We start from the raw sequence: 14,889 nt of genomic DNA, 5'->3' as shown, positions 1-14,889 counted from the left end.
ATGTCAAGGTGCCTGAAAATAAATAGCAGGTGAAGTTGCCAGAAAGAAGGGGGGCGACGTGTCACTCGGTTTATGAAGCCGTTTTCCGCTCTAATACAGCACCTGTCATGAAATAGTGATGGGGAGGGGGAGGGGGATGGAGGGGTTGATGAATTATTCCTTAAATTCTTGGTTGTTTGTTACAGTGGCGGGGAAAAGAAAGTTTGACTGGAGCCTCTTAAGACCTGGCTCATCTCAGATGTTTAAGCACTTCAATGCAGGTTTAGAGAGGGTGCGACTCTGGCTGTGAAGTCGAGGCTCGGGCTTACTGCCGAACGGAGGAGCGCTGTCTTTCGCCCGCTTGCATAACCCAATCAAAAGACCTGGATTCTATTTGTTTTGTTTCAAGGGAGCATGACAAAGGCCCCAAGGTCTTCTTCAAGATGGTTCTGAAGCGGAGAGAAAGAAAGGGGGACCGAGCTTTCAAGTGTCTGTCCTTGGGAGGACCTTTACTGTCTCGCCAGGTACGTCCCACTTTCAAAGTGCGAGAGGGAGGCGGGGTATGGAGGGGGGGGCGTGGCCTCCTTTTCCCCTAAATTGAGTGTTTTGGGGTATATTAATATTCTCAAAGATTACATTTTTTTCTCTCCGCCAGATTGAAAGAAAGGATCATACTTAAAAGGGGAAGAACTCATTTCAGGTTTTCATTCGGTAAGCCTGTTGGACCCAATTATTTGCCATTGTCATCCTGCGTTTCTCCTTGAAGAGATTAACTCCCATAACTGAAAAGACCTTGCCATATCCAGGATTTCGCTCACTTGCAGTGCCTGCCAGAAACTGAGCAGTTCTTTTTCTTTTCTTTTTTTCCTCTTTGCCAGGCCTCCTCTGGTTTTTAGTCTAGCCCCCATCCCCCCCCAAAAAAGCTTCCTTCACATGCTCAGATGGACAAGAAGTCTGTGGAAGTCAATCCTGGGATGAGGACCAGATTCCCAAATTATTGCTGATCGATTGCGTAGCACGGGGACGAGCCGAATCACCCAGGGCGGCGTCTGCTCCAGCGTCGCGTTAATAGCGTTGGGCGGCTCGTGATTTATTCAGCGGCTGGCGTTTGAATCGGTGTGCTCAGGTTAAGTTCACCTGGCAGTCCAGTGCGCTCAGCGCTCGGCACGGAGCCCGCCAATGGAGCACGCTCGCGCACCCATTAGCGTGGATGATGAAGTTATAATGCCTCGGACTTGGGAAAGGAAATTTACGACGCCGCTTTCATTAATTACTGCCGCACGGGCACGGCTGCTGGCCGTCCCTCCAGCAGGCCGCACAGGAAGCATAGCCTTGCCTGCTGGGATATTGAGTTTTATAGCCGCGCGAACGCTAAGGAAAACTAACCGTAAATTTGACTCCTCTTTAAGAGTCACCGCTCAGAACGCTATCACGCTGTAGCCGTTTTAATCTGGATCGTTTATCGTAAATATCTCGCCTTGATTACGCACCCCTTTTAAGTCTTTTTTTTTTTTGGCTTGTTTTGGTTTTTTTGTGCAGTTTTGTTATTGCAGGTGGGTAAATGCTAATTTTGCTTTGTTCTAGGTGGTTATCGGATACCGCCGTGTGTTTGTCCCTTTCCTCTTCCTGTATTCACAGGACTTACTGTCGTGGCACCTAAACCTTTGTGCAGGGTATCTTTCTGTTATTTCCGAGAAAGCCCCCCCCCCACCCTCCCCCCTCATACCCCCACACCCCCCCTCCCCCCACCCCTCCCGCTGAAAGTGCCCCGAGTGAACATCATTCACGGATCATTACTTTTCAAAGAAATTTAAGCGCGGAATGCCATTTAATTTTTCCGAATGTAGTCCGTCATTAGGAATCTTAGCTGTCAGAGCGATGCCATTTTTGGTGTGATGTGTTTGTTGCCTCATTTCTTTTAATTTTATCTCCATTAGCTTAATTCTTTTTTAATATTTTCATCTAACGAACTTTACAGTCCATTTTGTTTCAGTGTGTGCTAAGCGAGTTTTATGGAGCAGGCAGTTGGAGGGTGGGCGGTGAGGCGGGCCTCTGCTTTTGTCAGCTTATTTTTGGCACCTTAGCTTGCGGTTCTGCTTCTTTGCCTTGATTATACAAGCAAACAACTGCAAGAAGTTCATTAAAAATAAGCAGCAGCTAATTAACCTGAACTGCAGACAAACCAGCGCTGTCATCCAAGATCAGTTTGCAGCATATTGAATTGTTAAAGATTTCCCCCCTTGTTCTTCTTCTTCTTCTTTCTCCCCTCCCTCTCTCTTTCTTCCCCTCTCTTACTATCCCTCTTTCTCTCACTCACTACCTTACACTCTTATCCTCCATGTGTAGCTTTCTTTCTCCCCTCTGTCTCTCTCTCTCTCTCTCTCTTTCTCTCTCTCTCTTCCCTTCTCTATGTCTCTCTTACTATCCCTCTTCCTCTCTTACTATCCTACTTGCTTATCCCCCATGTGTTTCTCTCTCTCTCCCCTCTCTTCTTCTCTCTCTCTCTCTCTCTCTCTCTCACACACACATACCTTGCATTTGGGATACAAACAGAGGGAAAATAGGTGGCCCAGTCCATTTCCCGGCATGTTGGTTCTGTGACCATGGAGGTTTGTCTTCCCCCTTCTCCCTTATTGGCTCGCATTGCTGAGGTTGTCGCCCCGGCGACCAGGCCATCGGGTTGGTTCTCTTCAGATCTGGGGACTGTTGACATTCAGAGATGTTTGACATTTGTTCAGGGCCATTTGTTTAAAGCACAGGGAAAATACCTTCCCATCCACAATAGAAACCACAACAGGGCCTGTGATAATATTGCACTAGGCCGCGATATCCGCCGCTGCCTATATCTAAGATGGTAATATGTTTACCCAGAGGTTGTGAGACGCTCCATTTGGGAAAGCCCTTGAAACCCTTTGTTCGTGTAATTTGCTTAATTACTTAGTATCAGTAGACGGATGAGATAACTTTTCTCTCCCGATCCACAGGGACTGTTTGGGATATATTTATTTTATTATATAGCTAAACACACATTTTTTGGGGGGGGTAAAACTTCCATTCTACACTGGCCAGTGGTTGTTATGGGAAGAAGTGGAAATGCAGAAACGTTGAACGTACGCTAGGCCGCGTGGTCGCCAGCCGACGCAGGTGAGGAAGGCGGAGCGTGGAGCCGCCCGGGTAATGGCGGGCAGGAAGCGGGGCCCTGGGGGAAGCCGGGGCGCCGCGCGCGGCTCTGGATCCGCTTCAGGATCCAGCGTCCCCAGCGAATCGCCCGCCGCTCCCTCTCTGTGGCGCCGCTCACTGTTTAATTACTGGGGAGGCGAAAAAGTCTCCCTCCCCAGACGCCCAGACACATGTGGCTCCGAGGGGGGGGGGTGTAGCTGTGAGGGTAGGGAGAGGGGAGGGGAGGGGTTTTTGGGGGGGGTGCTTTATCGGGTTAGGTGCGGGGCCCGGTACTGCTAGCCAGGTGCGGAAGCCGGCCCCCTCCGCTCTCGGGCGTCGGCTCGGAGCCGGAATCCGGGTCGGGGGATAATGGAACGGGGACTGAACTGTATCCCGCTGGCCCCCCCTGTGTATCGCGGTCCAAACCCTACCGCGCAGAGCGGCGTAATTAGCAGGCTTTGCACAATGGGGCTTGGAAGCTTCGCGGCAGCCTCCTCCCCACGGTAAAGACACCTCCAAGAGCAATACCCGCGGTGCTCTGCAAAGCGCTTTCCCCTCCCTTTCCGCTCGCGAGCACGTACGCGCGCGCGCACAGCGCAAAGTAAATAAACAAGACCATCTTAAAATTGGGCGTTAGGACACATTTTTTTTTTTACGGGAAATGAAGTCGAACGTATCGAGACATGCCTTAAAATGGCTCGCAAAAGTAAATAAGTGTGAATGGTTTCCGAATACGTGCCGGGCAGACGTATCTTCACCGCTAATAACATACGTGTTAAAAGGGGATTAAGAAAACCCACATCTACACAGTAATAGTTTATAGAGCCATCTAATTCAAAATGGAATAAAAAATGAGCAGTATTATTCCGGTATAAAAGTTAGGGAGAAGCTGTGTGAAATATCTTGTAATTACGGCACTCTAACATAATTCGCTTTTTACTGAAATAGAAAAGGCAACGGTTGAATGGTACGCAGTTAATTTAGTGCTACCATCAACTATATGGCTCTCATTAGACAATTCATATACTGGTCATGTATAGAGCCAGAGTGATAGCAGGTATAAGTTTAAATGACAGCTTAAGGGAACATTAAACCTTAAGGTCATATTTGTTTAACGTTTCACTTTAAGTGCATGTTGTGTGTGTGTGTGTGCGCGCGCGCGCGCGTGTGTGTGTGTGTGTAGACATTAGCCTTGAACTGCTCTGTTTCATCGCGTCACTCTCACGTTCTATAATTTATCATTTTTATGCAGCGAAACATGTTTACCCTTCAGTATTTTTTCTCATTTAAGTCTAAATGTTTTGCAGGAGTGCAGCACGCGCGATTTAGAACGAAGTTCCGCACACCAAACGGCGTCTTTAAACGGGATCTGATTTGTAACGTGGAAAATGTGAAATAAGTGCATGTCTTTTCTGTCAGCGTGGCAAACAGAAGTGTCCATGACTGAAAGAAGAAACTTCAGTCACCTGTGTATTGCATTTGATCATGTTATTCTTCGTGGCCCTTCAGCAAGATACAAGCAAAACTGGAGAGGCACTTCAATCACTGCGGCTCGGAAAGCCTGTCTGGGGGGCTTTGGGGGTGATCTTACAGCGCCCCGACTGTCTGTCTTTTCACCTATTTGCATTTGCTACAGGCAACGGTCTGAACAACACCAAAAAAAAAAAGAATTCTGGTTGAGACCGTCTGCCTTGCAACTGGAGGAGGGAGAAAAAAGAAAAAAAAAGGAAGTCAGGTTTAATATGGAAATAAAGTTATGCCCCCCCCCCCCCCCACCCTCCACCGAAGCCTCGTTCTGGGGAGAAATGTGGCGTCCTTATGCGTCGGGGAGAAAGAGAGACGTTCTCTTCAGAGATTCTCTTAACAGCTACGGAGGGGGAAAAAAGGAGAGGAAGAAAGCGGAGATGTACCTTTTTCATGCGGCAGGGCCCTGTTGGGTGGGGACCTGGGATGAAGTCCCCCGCCCCCCCTGCCCTGTCCTCCGGGCCCCGGGGCCACACCGCCTTTGGTAGTGGTGCAGAAAGTGCAGGGTGGGGGCACGTGGGGGGGGGGAGGGGGGGAGAAAACAGGAGAAATTAAAACATTCTGGCAGAGGTCCGATATCTTCTCGCTGCCCCAGGGTACAACTCCGGCACTGAAGATCTTGGTGGTGGAGGTCTCTTCAACTTTCTTTTTTTTTCTCTCCTAGCCTCTACATTTTTTTTAAAGTGACAAGATCTCTTCTTGTGTGTGTGTGTGTGTGTGTGTGTGTGTGCGTGTATGAGGTGGAGCACGAAAAACACGTTATATTTGCGTATGATGGAAAAGTATGGTTCCGTGCGAGTCCTCGGCGCGTGGTGTTAATGATGCCGTAACACGTGCTTTACAATACGCGATATTAATTCCGTCTCCTAAGTATGACAACATTAGCATATCCATTTAATTAACAACACGCTTAAAGCAGCCTTGAGTTAATCACTACATTGTATTTACTCTCCTTTGGCTGCTCTTGTGATTGTAACTTTCTCCCTTTTAATTTTCAAATAATGAGATGTTTTCAACCCTTGATCTCGCCCCCCCCCCCAAAAAAAAGCACGCTGTCAAAAATGAAAAAGTCCACTTACTTTTCTTGACGAAGGTGTCACAGTAGCGTCCTGTTCTCATTACCATAGAATTCGATCAAGAACCTAGGATCTGATTGTATTACCGCTGAACAACGTTACTGAAAGACATTCCAATCCACGCCGAAAAAAAAAGCAATTCACCCAAACAAAATTATAAGCTAATTATATTTAGAATCAAAAGCCCAATAACTATTTGCACACACATTATGGGACTCGAAATGAATAGACCTTAATATTAAGCTTCATAGATTCTGTCGACAATGTACTTAATTGGAACAGAGGGGTCATTGTATTGCCACTTTGACACCAGATCAATTAGAACCCTATTTAGCTCTTAATGGATTATACGGGGGGAAATTTTTATTTGCAAGATTAATTGTACAAAAAAAAGTGACAACATAAAGGCCCTCCTTATGAAAGTGCACCATAGAAATCTGCTGCTCAAGCTGCATTGTTATTTTTTTCTCCCCCTTATCACTTTCTGGCTTTTGATTGAGCTCGGAAATTTAGATACATCACGGAGACGCTGGCGGAAAGCCTGTGTGCCGTGGCGTGCACATACAAATAATTGGAAATCCTTTTGAATGTATTACCACCTTGCAGCTTCGCGCCGTAATTAGCATTTTCAGAATAAGGACCGGCTCCGTGCAGTTTGCAGTTATGCATATTAATCGAATGCCATTATATACTTTTTAATTAACAGCTTGAAAGTTGCATTAAAAATGATAACTATGGCGCAATATGAGACATCGGGGTGTAAGAAACTAGCGTGTTTCCAATGCGGGACATTTTCCAGCCTATGCGGTGTGGTTAATTTCCGGCTTTGCTTCCCTGTGTCCTGCCTTGATGGTCTGTACAAAATACACATGTGCGGTTTGAAAAAATATGCAAAGGAAAATGTTTCCTTAGTTGGCATCTTGGGTAATATTAACAAACTGTACTATACATGTTTTTAAACAGTATTTTATAAATCTGGAATATGGTCAAGACCTTGGGCAGTAATAGCATATTGCCATGGCACATACATTTTCTTCATTTATGCATGTTTTATGTGTCATGTGAGGTCTGTTATCTAGTTAGCATTCCTTTGGCATGTTTTGCTGGTAGAATAATTCCGTCTGAACACGTGACGACATTGTTCTTATGGCAGTTGTTGTATGTTTCGACTTAATTCTCTTGCACATTTATGATGTGTTTCATATTGTTTGTATTTTTAAGCAATATTAATTTTATTTGATTTGTTAGGGTAATATAAATATGCAAACAATGTTTCTGTTTATTAGCGTCATCAAACTGGGAACAGATTTCCACAGATACCATGGCTTTAATGCTAGATATGTGAGCTAAAGTATCTTGGAGACCAAATGTAATTTGATGTTTAATAATACATATTTTTTTGCATAAATAATTTGATATCCAGCACTTAAACTGAACATGAGATATCATGCATGTCCTACAAAACACTGATAAGTTCTCTTTTTTTTTTTACCCCTAACAGAGTTTCAAGGCAGGGGATTTAAACTATCCAAATAAAATTGGTTCTGTAATAGATTTAGAAATATATATTTTTAAATTTCTCAATGTCTAATCATATGCACTATGGCCTACTATACACCAGGTATTCATTTTTGTCTTATTTCATGAATGATTATCAGAAACCGATGATTGCATTGTAAAGTTCAGGATAAGAGCATTTAAAGAAGAGAATATTGACATTCAAAATGATCAGAGACCAAGTGAGATTCTTTATCTCATGCTGGAGGCACGAAACACACTTTACATCCTGTTTCAGAAAGGATGGGTCTTTCGCTCTGCTGAGTCCTTATACCAGGGAACCGATCTGAGCATTTTTTCTTTATAACAGCTGTTAATTCGGACCAGATTTTTTGCCATCAAATGGTTTCCCTCAGTGTAAACACTGATGCCTTTTTGAAGGAGGCACACAGTCTAACTCGCCTTCTTGCAGCGGGGGTGCAAGAGGCATTTACACTTTTTGTTCCTCAGTAACTACTGCGTATGAAATAATCTTTTCTTTTTCAGGAACGATAAGTATTCTGTAAAGGTAAATATTCCGTTTTGCACGACTTGTATCTGTGTCCTCTTGAACGAGAATCATTGTTATGTTCCGTCAAATTTTTCTTTTCCGTTTTGACTTGGGGTGGGTTTTTAGTTTTGCTTGAAATGTCAACTGAGTGAATATTAGCAGTATTGTTCATTTCTGTGTTTTAGCTGCCCGTTGTGTTTGGTGCTCTCCTTTTTCCACATTCTAGTATACTCTACCAGACAAATATTTACATTAAATGCTTATTTTTTAATTGCCAGCCGGGAGTGTTGTGCTGCATTTCTTTACATTCTAAATTTGATGTTTAAATATAATGCTTCACGTGCTTCAGTCATTCCCTCACCTACTGTGTGTGAATGTTCGGTAGGGGTGCGGAACGCTCATTGAAATATTTTACATTTAGACAAAGCCATTCATGATGTGTCTCAGTCGAAATGTACAAAAGGAAGAGAAACCAGTACCGGTGCCTTCTGATTTTCTTTTGAGGTCTTTGTGTACAACCCTGCCAAACCAAACCTGTTTATTTGATTTTGTTTCTGTTGTTATTTTCATTCGACGAACCGATCGGTAAATTTATGCACACGCTAGCGCTCGTGTTCTTCGTCTGGCGCTAATTTAGCCGACGGAAACGCGCTGTGTGTGCGCACGCGGTGTCTGTCAGCGGCTGCTGTGCATTAAAAATGCTTTTGAGGCGAGCTAACCTGAAAAAAGAAAAAAAACCTGCTTTAATAATGTACAACACAAGACGGCGCAGAGCAATATGCATTTTTAATTACTAAAGTGACTAATATGTAGGTTCTGCTTTGAGGTTTTTGTATCATTAAATATGTATCTGTTTTCCTGCAGCTGAGCGTCTGTACACCTGAGCGGCTCTTTAGGAGGCTACGGGGCTCGTGTAGCGGGCCAGACGCGATGTCGAGGTGGTAATTACACAAACAAAACACGCGCACGTCTCTGCGCCATACACAGGTAACAGAGCCCTGTTTAAAGGCGTGGCGTGCGCTTTTTTCTTTTCTGTGTTTGCGTGTGTGTGTGTGTGTGCGCGTGTGTGTGTGTGTGTGCGTGTGTGTGCGTGTGTGTGCGTGTGTGTGTGTGTGTGTGTGCGTGTGCGTGTGTGCCTCTGGTAAATGACACCTTTTGTGAGTAGGAAATGTATTTTCGAACTAGCCGAGCAAATACGAGATGAACGCGTGCGTTCCTGTTTACATGTCGGGGAAAAAAAAAATATGCGAACGTTTGAAAAAAAGTGTGATTAAAGTCTGCGCGATGAGAAACCTCGACGCGATTTGGAATTCATGAGTTTTTTTTTTTTTTTGAAACCCCCCCTTTTTACTTCCTCCATTGTGCGCGGCCATTGTGTCTGCGAAAACCCGAATTTCAAACAGGTGCCTAAACGCCCTTAAGAGGGCCGTTTAATATTGCAGTTCGGATGCGCCTCCGACGCATTGTTAAACTTTGGCGCGAGCGGGAGAGAGAGGCCCTTTACCGCCGGGCTGCCGCGGAGGGATAATGATGCTTCTGTATGTACAGAGGCTGAACAGCCAGCCAGAGACTGCTAAACCGCAGAAAGGTGATACAACGTAGCTGGTTACGGTCTTTAATCTCCAATATTCAACCGATTAGCTCGCGACAAATAATCAGGTCTGAGTCCTCTTTCAGTGGCCCAGGATTAGAAATGAAAGCGCTGGCAATGGGGGGGGGGGGATTAATAATTCTCTGATCCCATTTACTATGAACCAGCTCCAACATTGGAGACTCGTGTCCTACTTCTGAATCGACGTCCAGGGGATATAGACCTAATGAATGAGGAATGCGAAAGATGTGCCACAGCCTTTTCTACATTTCTGCCGCGATATTATGATATTCAAATATTTCAGTGTGTGTAGGGATGGTGGGAAGAAGGGGGGGGGGCGTCGTGGCAGGGAGAGGTCCCTTCACTGTAAGATAGCATTCACTCTGAAAGAGACTGTAATATAGAAGTTGTCCTACCTTAAGTGATACTTCCTGAGTTTACCCATAATTCCGTAGTTGGGGGCACGTATTTAATTGGCGCTGGTGTGATTACGAGGGGCTTGTGGTACAAATAGTTAAAGTTGTGAAAATGAGAAGAACAAAAAGAAAAGAAAAAAAAACTCAATTTAAAACTCAATTTCAAAGTCATTACCTTCCACTGTCTATTAACAAAGCGATGTGCGAGAAGCTGGATCATAAGGGCTGGAAGTGGTTACAGGATGCCTCTGTACCCCGTTAGTACTGGAGGGGAGGCCTCTGGGCGCTGTGGAACCTTCCGGCTGCAACTTCACGAGGCATCGCCGGCTCGGTCACGACTCCGACGCGACTTCTGTCTGATCTCAGACAACGTCACCGTCTTTTAAGAGCCTTTGCCCCTCTTTTTTCTGAATGAATTAACATTAAAGGGAAAACGAGTGAACTCCTCTTGTACGGGGATGGGCATGTGAGTTAACGGTTAAGATGTGCGGCAGTGTCGAGGAAATGCGCTGTGGTAAAACGCACACACACGCCCGCGGGCTCGACGCACGCTGTGCGTATGTCGTACAGTATGTGTTTAGTGTGTGTGCGTGCATGTGTGTGTGTGTGTAGTCTGTGTGTGTGTGTATGTGTGTGTAGTCTGTGTATGCGTGAGTGTGAGTGTGTGTAGTCTGTGTGTGTGTGTGTGTGTGTGCATGCAAACACACAAATGTTTAAGTTGAATTCAAATTTTTGTAAAGGTTTACGTGTGATGGTATTTTTAATTAGGCTATGAATGGAACTAAATTAAAATAGATACTTTTGCTATTTATGTGTGCATGTAAATACAGCCATTATAGTTGGGTGCGTCAGTATTTTACAGTACAGGAATACGTATCTGTGTGAGTACACAGTGTCTTTAGTATGTGCTGGGGAATGTAAAAAGCAGAATAAATGCTCTTTCTAACCATGAACTGGAAAGAGGTAACTAATGAAACCGCTCAAACTAACTGACCGATGGACTGAATAATTGAACACTAACAGAAGGTGGATACAAGAAACGCCAGTGAGGGAATATACGCGCCGTACCAATTTTGATCTTGCGTCTGGAATATGAGAACGTTCTGCTGAGCCACGATGGAGAGCTGCCATGTTCGGGAGTCAGAATCGTCCCTCTCAGTTCTGCCGTTCGTCTTTTTACTATAACGCCCTGGCACACTGGCTTCCACTTTCTTTCGTAATTGCTGGTCTTGGTCCAGTCCCAGAATGCACTGCGGATCTCTTTAAAGCAAACACCCCACCTCTCACCCTTAGATCCTCAGCAGAAGATCTCCTCACTGTCCCGGTCAAGATTATAAAACAAACAGGGAGTTGTGGCTAGGGCTCCAATTTTATTTTCTAATTTTCCAGATTATGTCAGGACCTCTGACTGTGCTTTCTGTGAAATCTCATTTCAAACCACAATAAAGAAAGAAACCTTTGTAACAGTTTTACCTATATTACCGCTTTATTCAATATTTATTGTCTTCATTCTTTTTTATTTCTGTGTTTTATCTAATACTATAATCTGTACTTTTATTTGGTGCAGCATGAAAGAAAAGCACTACAAAAAAAAATGAAGGAAAGTTATTATTATTTTATGAATATTATAACAAAGCCTTTATACTCTGTTCTTACGGAAGCCCGATATATATGGAAAATAAAAGATTTTGCACAATTAATGACTTGTATGAAGAGACAAATATTGGATATATGAGTCTGTAGTATTAAACTGTGCTAAATCGCTTTTAGTTTCTCAGTGTTCCTACTCAATAACCATGAATGTGAAATGAGAAAATATCGCAAAAAGAGACCGAGAAACGATGTATGTGTGACAGAGTCATTAGACAAAATCACGTTGGAGTGGAACAGTTTGTTTGACAAGGGGGCAGAGCCTGGGGGAGAGTGACGGGTAAGGAATTCCAGGGGTTCGGGAAAGGCCTGGCTGAACAAATGCTCTCACTGCTAAGAAAGTGGGAGGGGCAGCTTGGAAACCCTCTGCCCTGATTGGCCGTTGGATGGAAGATGGAGGAAAGGCTATTGTCCTTCAGGAGAACCCAAGAGAGAAGGCATGAAGGGCTACTCACGGGGACCAGTCAATAATGCCATAATTACTATCATTATTTTCAAAAATTATAGCATCTTTCTTCTTATCCTGAAGTATTTTTGTAGTGGGTGAAATTAATTATCTACTCAGAAGTCAAGCACTTCATGGAAGTATATGCAATATGCGCTCCATGGACATTTTTCAAGCTCTAGTTTTGTACGGGAATTCACTTTATTATAGGTAATTATGAATACTATATATTTTTATTTGTAGTTCAATGAATATGTCAAAGGAATTGTATGTGTGTATGTATGTATGTATTGTTTCCTCATGATAACACAATGCATTTGACAGATTTTGCGTTTTCAGCCTGGCAAATAACTTCATATTATGTCATTAATAATGATGATGATTATTTATTTATTTGTAGAACGTTGCTTTTCTGTGAAATGTCTTAACACACAATCCTGGAAATTTCCACTATGTAAAAGGGACTGCAAAAAAAGTTTACCCCGGCATACCGTGGATGAAAAATAACCTGACCACCGCTGCTGGTTTCTTAACATCTTTCCATTAGTCACACCGGGGAAAGTTCATGTCCTATTTTGTGTGCATTATTTATACCTTTCGCTTCTATATACATCTGAAGACTTTCTGTGGCAGAGTCCTCACTCTGTTGATATTTTAAAGAAGTCTCCTGATACCGGCTTCACCTCAGCGGTGATGTACTGGAAATGGAGGGAGGCTGGCCCGACCAACTGCTTTCTAATAAATAAAATGGATTAGGAGGCTGTCGCCGGTGAAAAGAAGAAGAAGAGAAGAAGCACACTGAAAGAGAAAAGGCGGCTGGCTAATTAATTATGAGCCTCAGCAGTCCTCCCACCCTCTCTCTCAGCCCGGGGTCCAGGGAGAGGCTCTCGGGCGTGGGTTCGGCGTCCTGGGAGATGTTCGCTGACATGAGTTTTGCATCACGTCTTTTCTGTTTCGTTGAGCGTTGGGGACAGAGGTTTTGAGCTGAACCTGCCGGAACTAGAACTGTGCGTACGATTGGACCAGGAGGCTTGTTGGGAATGGCTCCTCACCTTCTCTCTCTCTCTCTTACCCCCTCTCTCTCTCTCTCTCTCTATATATATATATATATACATATCTGTCTCTCTGTCTCTCTCTCTCTCCGTCATGTGTATCCTTCCCAAGAATTGTTCCTTCCAAAGCTACTTCTCCTGCGTAGTCAATCACTTGATTAGAAATGGGAAGGAAGAGAGGAGGTCCTCGATGAACAGATACTGATTCCATCTTGAATCTGCTCTGGAATGTGTTCCTGTCCAAGCTGTCATAAGGGTGCCATTCCTAACGAGAGGAGATGTGTTTATGGCCGCTCTTGAGCTTGGATTGAGACAGTGTCATTTTCATTACTGGTGACAAGAGCTGCATGCCCTACCAATGCTTTAAGGGGCTGTTCGCGCAAAAAATAAAATGAAGGTATGTTTCCACTTACCCGGTGTCATATCTGTCCATCCAGATATTTTTGGTGAAATGTAATGATTTTTCTAATTATTAGCTGCATCTCACCCTGATATAATGCACCTCGCGGGTCCATCTTCATCTGGCTCCAATGCGCCAAAAATGTCCATTTGAAAAATTCATCAGTAATGTCTCATTCCAAATATGATTCCAAGGTTACTCACAAACATCCACAGACTAAGGTGTGCATGGGTTTCATTGACAACTGCTTATACTGAAGTACACTCAAAGTTTCAACCAAAGCACACCATAGAATTTCTGTGGTTTGTAGTCTTAAAACCCCGAAGCAAGTTAATATTTTTGAGCCATGCAGAGTTTCCAAGCAGATTTGCTTTTTTTACCTTAAGATTTTATTACATTTATGCAGATAGTAAGGTCTGTTGTTAGCATAAGCCTAAGAAAGTTACATGTTTTATTATTCAACATAAATTACACCCATTAATATCTCAGCAATGACATTAGAAGCTGGTATGTGCTTTAATAAAGTAAGTGGCTAACAAGTTGCTATATTAAAACCACAAAAGGCTGCATTTCTCCAACATCACAACACAACCACACAAGTTTTGTACTAGACTCGATTATCGATTTATTCAGATTTTTCGGAATTAATATATAGATACAGACGGTTGACAAGTTAAAGGAAACCCCTGAATAAATGAGTGGAGAAACAGAGCAAATGCAGGTTCTTCCACACAGGTGTACTGCATGATACAATTAAGAAATTAACATCCTATTATGCTCTGTGACATGTATAAAAATGCGGAGCAGGCCCGGATGGCCCCAATTTTGGATGAAGATGGCAAGAGGAAAATGTGACTTTGAAAGAGGGTTCATTACTGGGGCATGGATGATGACAGGATCTTCAGTCATAAAGACTGCTCAACTGAAAAGTGTTTCCTTTAATCTAAAATATATACATATATACACTACATGGCCAAAAGTATGTGGACTCCGGACAACATCTGATCCTAAATTATGGGCATTAGTGAGGTTTGGCACTGATTGGGCGATTAGGCCTGATTCATAGTTGGCTTTCCAATTGACCCCAAAAGGTGTTGGATGGGGTTGAGGTCAGGACTCCATGCAGGCTAGTCAATTTCTTCTGCATCTTTCTCAACAAAACCATTACTATATGGACCTCGCTATGTGCCCGACATGCTGAAATAGGAAAGGGCCTTCCTCAAACTGTTGGGGAAAAACATAATCATCTAGAATATGATTGTATGCTATAGCATCAAGATTTTCTTTCAATGGAACAAAGGGGCCCAGCCAAAACCATAAAAAAACAGCCTCAGATGAAAGGGTGTCTAGATACTTTTAGTCATATAGTATATTTATAGTCACAGGTAATTCTTCAGTAGTTTCCTGCCTGTCAGCGGTTTCAAAAAAAAAGATTTTGGTGCTGGGAATTCACGTCTTATCACAGACTTGTATCTTAGATCTTCAGCTTCAAGTGGGTCACGAATTAATTTAAAATTAAGTGTGTTCACTCATCTATTTTAAGGTGCATT

General features: G+C 43.6%; 1 long non-coding RNA gene across 1 annotated transcript; it reads left to right on the top strand.

The window, feature by feature from the left end:
- The first annotated feature begins 201 nt into the window (after positions 1-201).
- Positions 202-1,753, top strand: LOC135241073 (uncharacterized). Its single transcript, XR_010325877.1, has 3 exons — positions 202-503; positions 635-690; positions 858-1,753. It is a non-coding gene; the product is annotated as an uncharacterized LOC135241073 (long non-coding RNA).
- The last annotated feature ends 13,136 nt before the right edge of the window (positions 1,754-14,889 follow it).

This window comes from Anguilla rostrata, chromosome 15 (assembly GCF_018555375.3).
Source record: "Anguilla rostrata isolate EN2019 chromosome 15, ASM1855537v3, whole genome shotgun sequence".
Classification (NCBI taxonomy): Eukaryota; Metazoa; Chordata; class Actinopteri; order Anguilliformes; family Anguillidae; genus Anguilla; species Anguilla rostrata.
The sequence above is the reverse complement of the archived record's forward strand: the minus strand, read 5'-3'. Positions and strand labels throughout refer to the sequence as shown.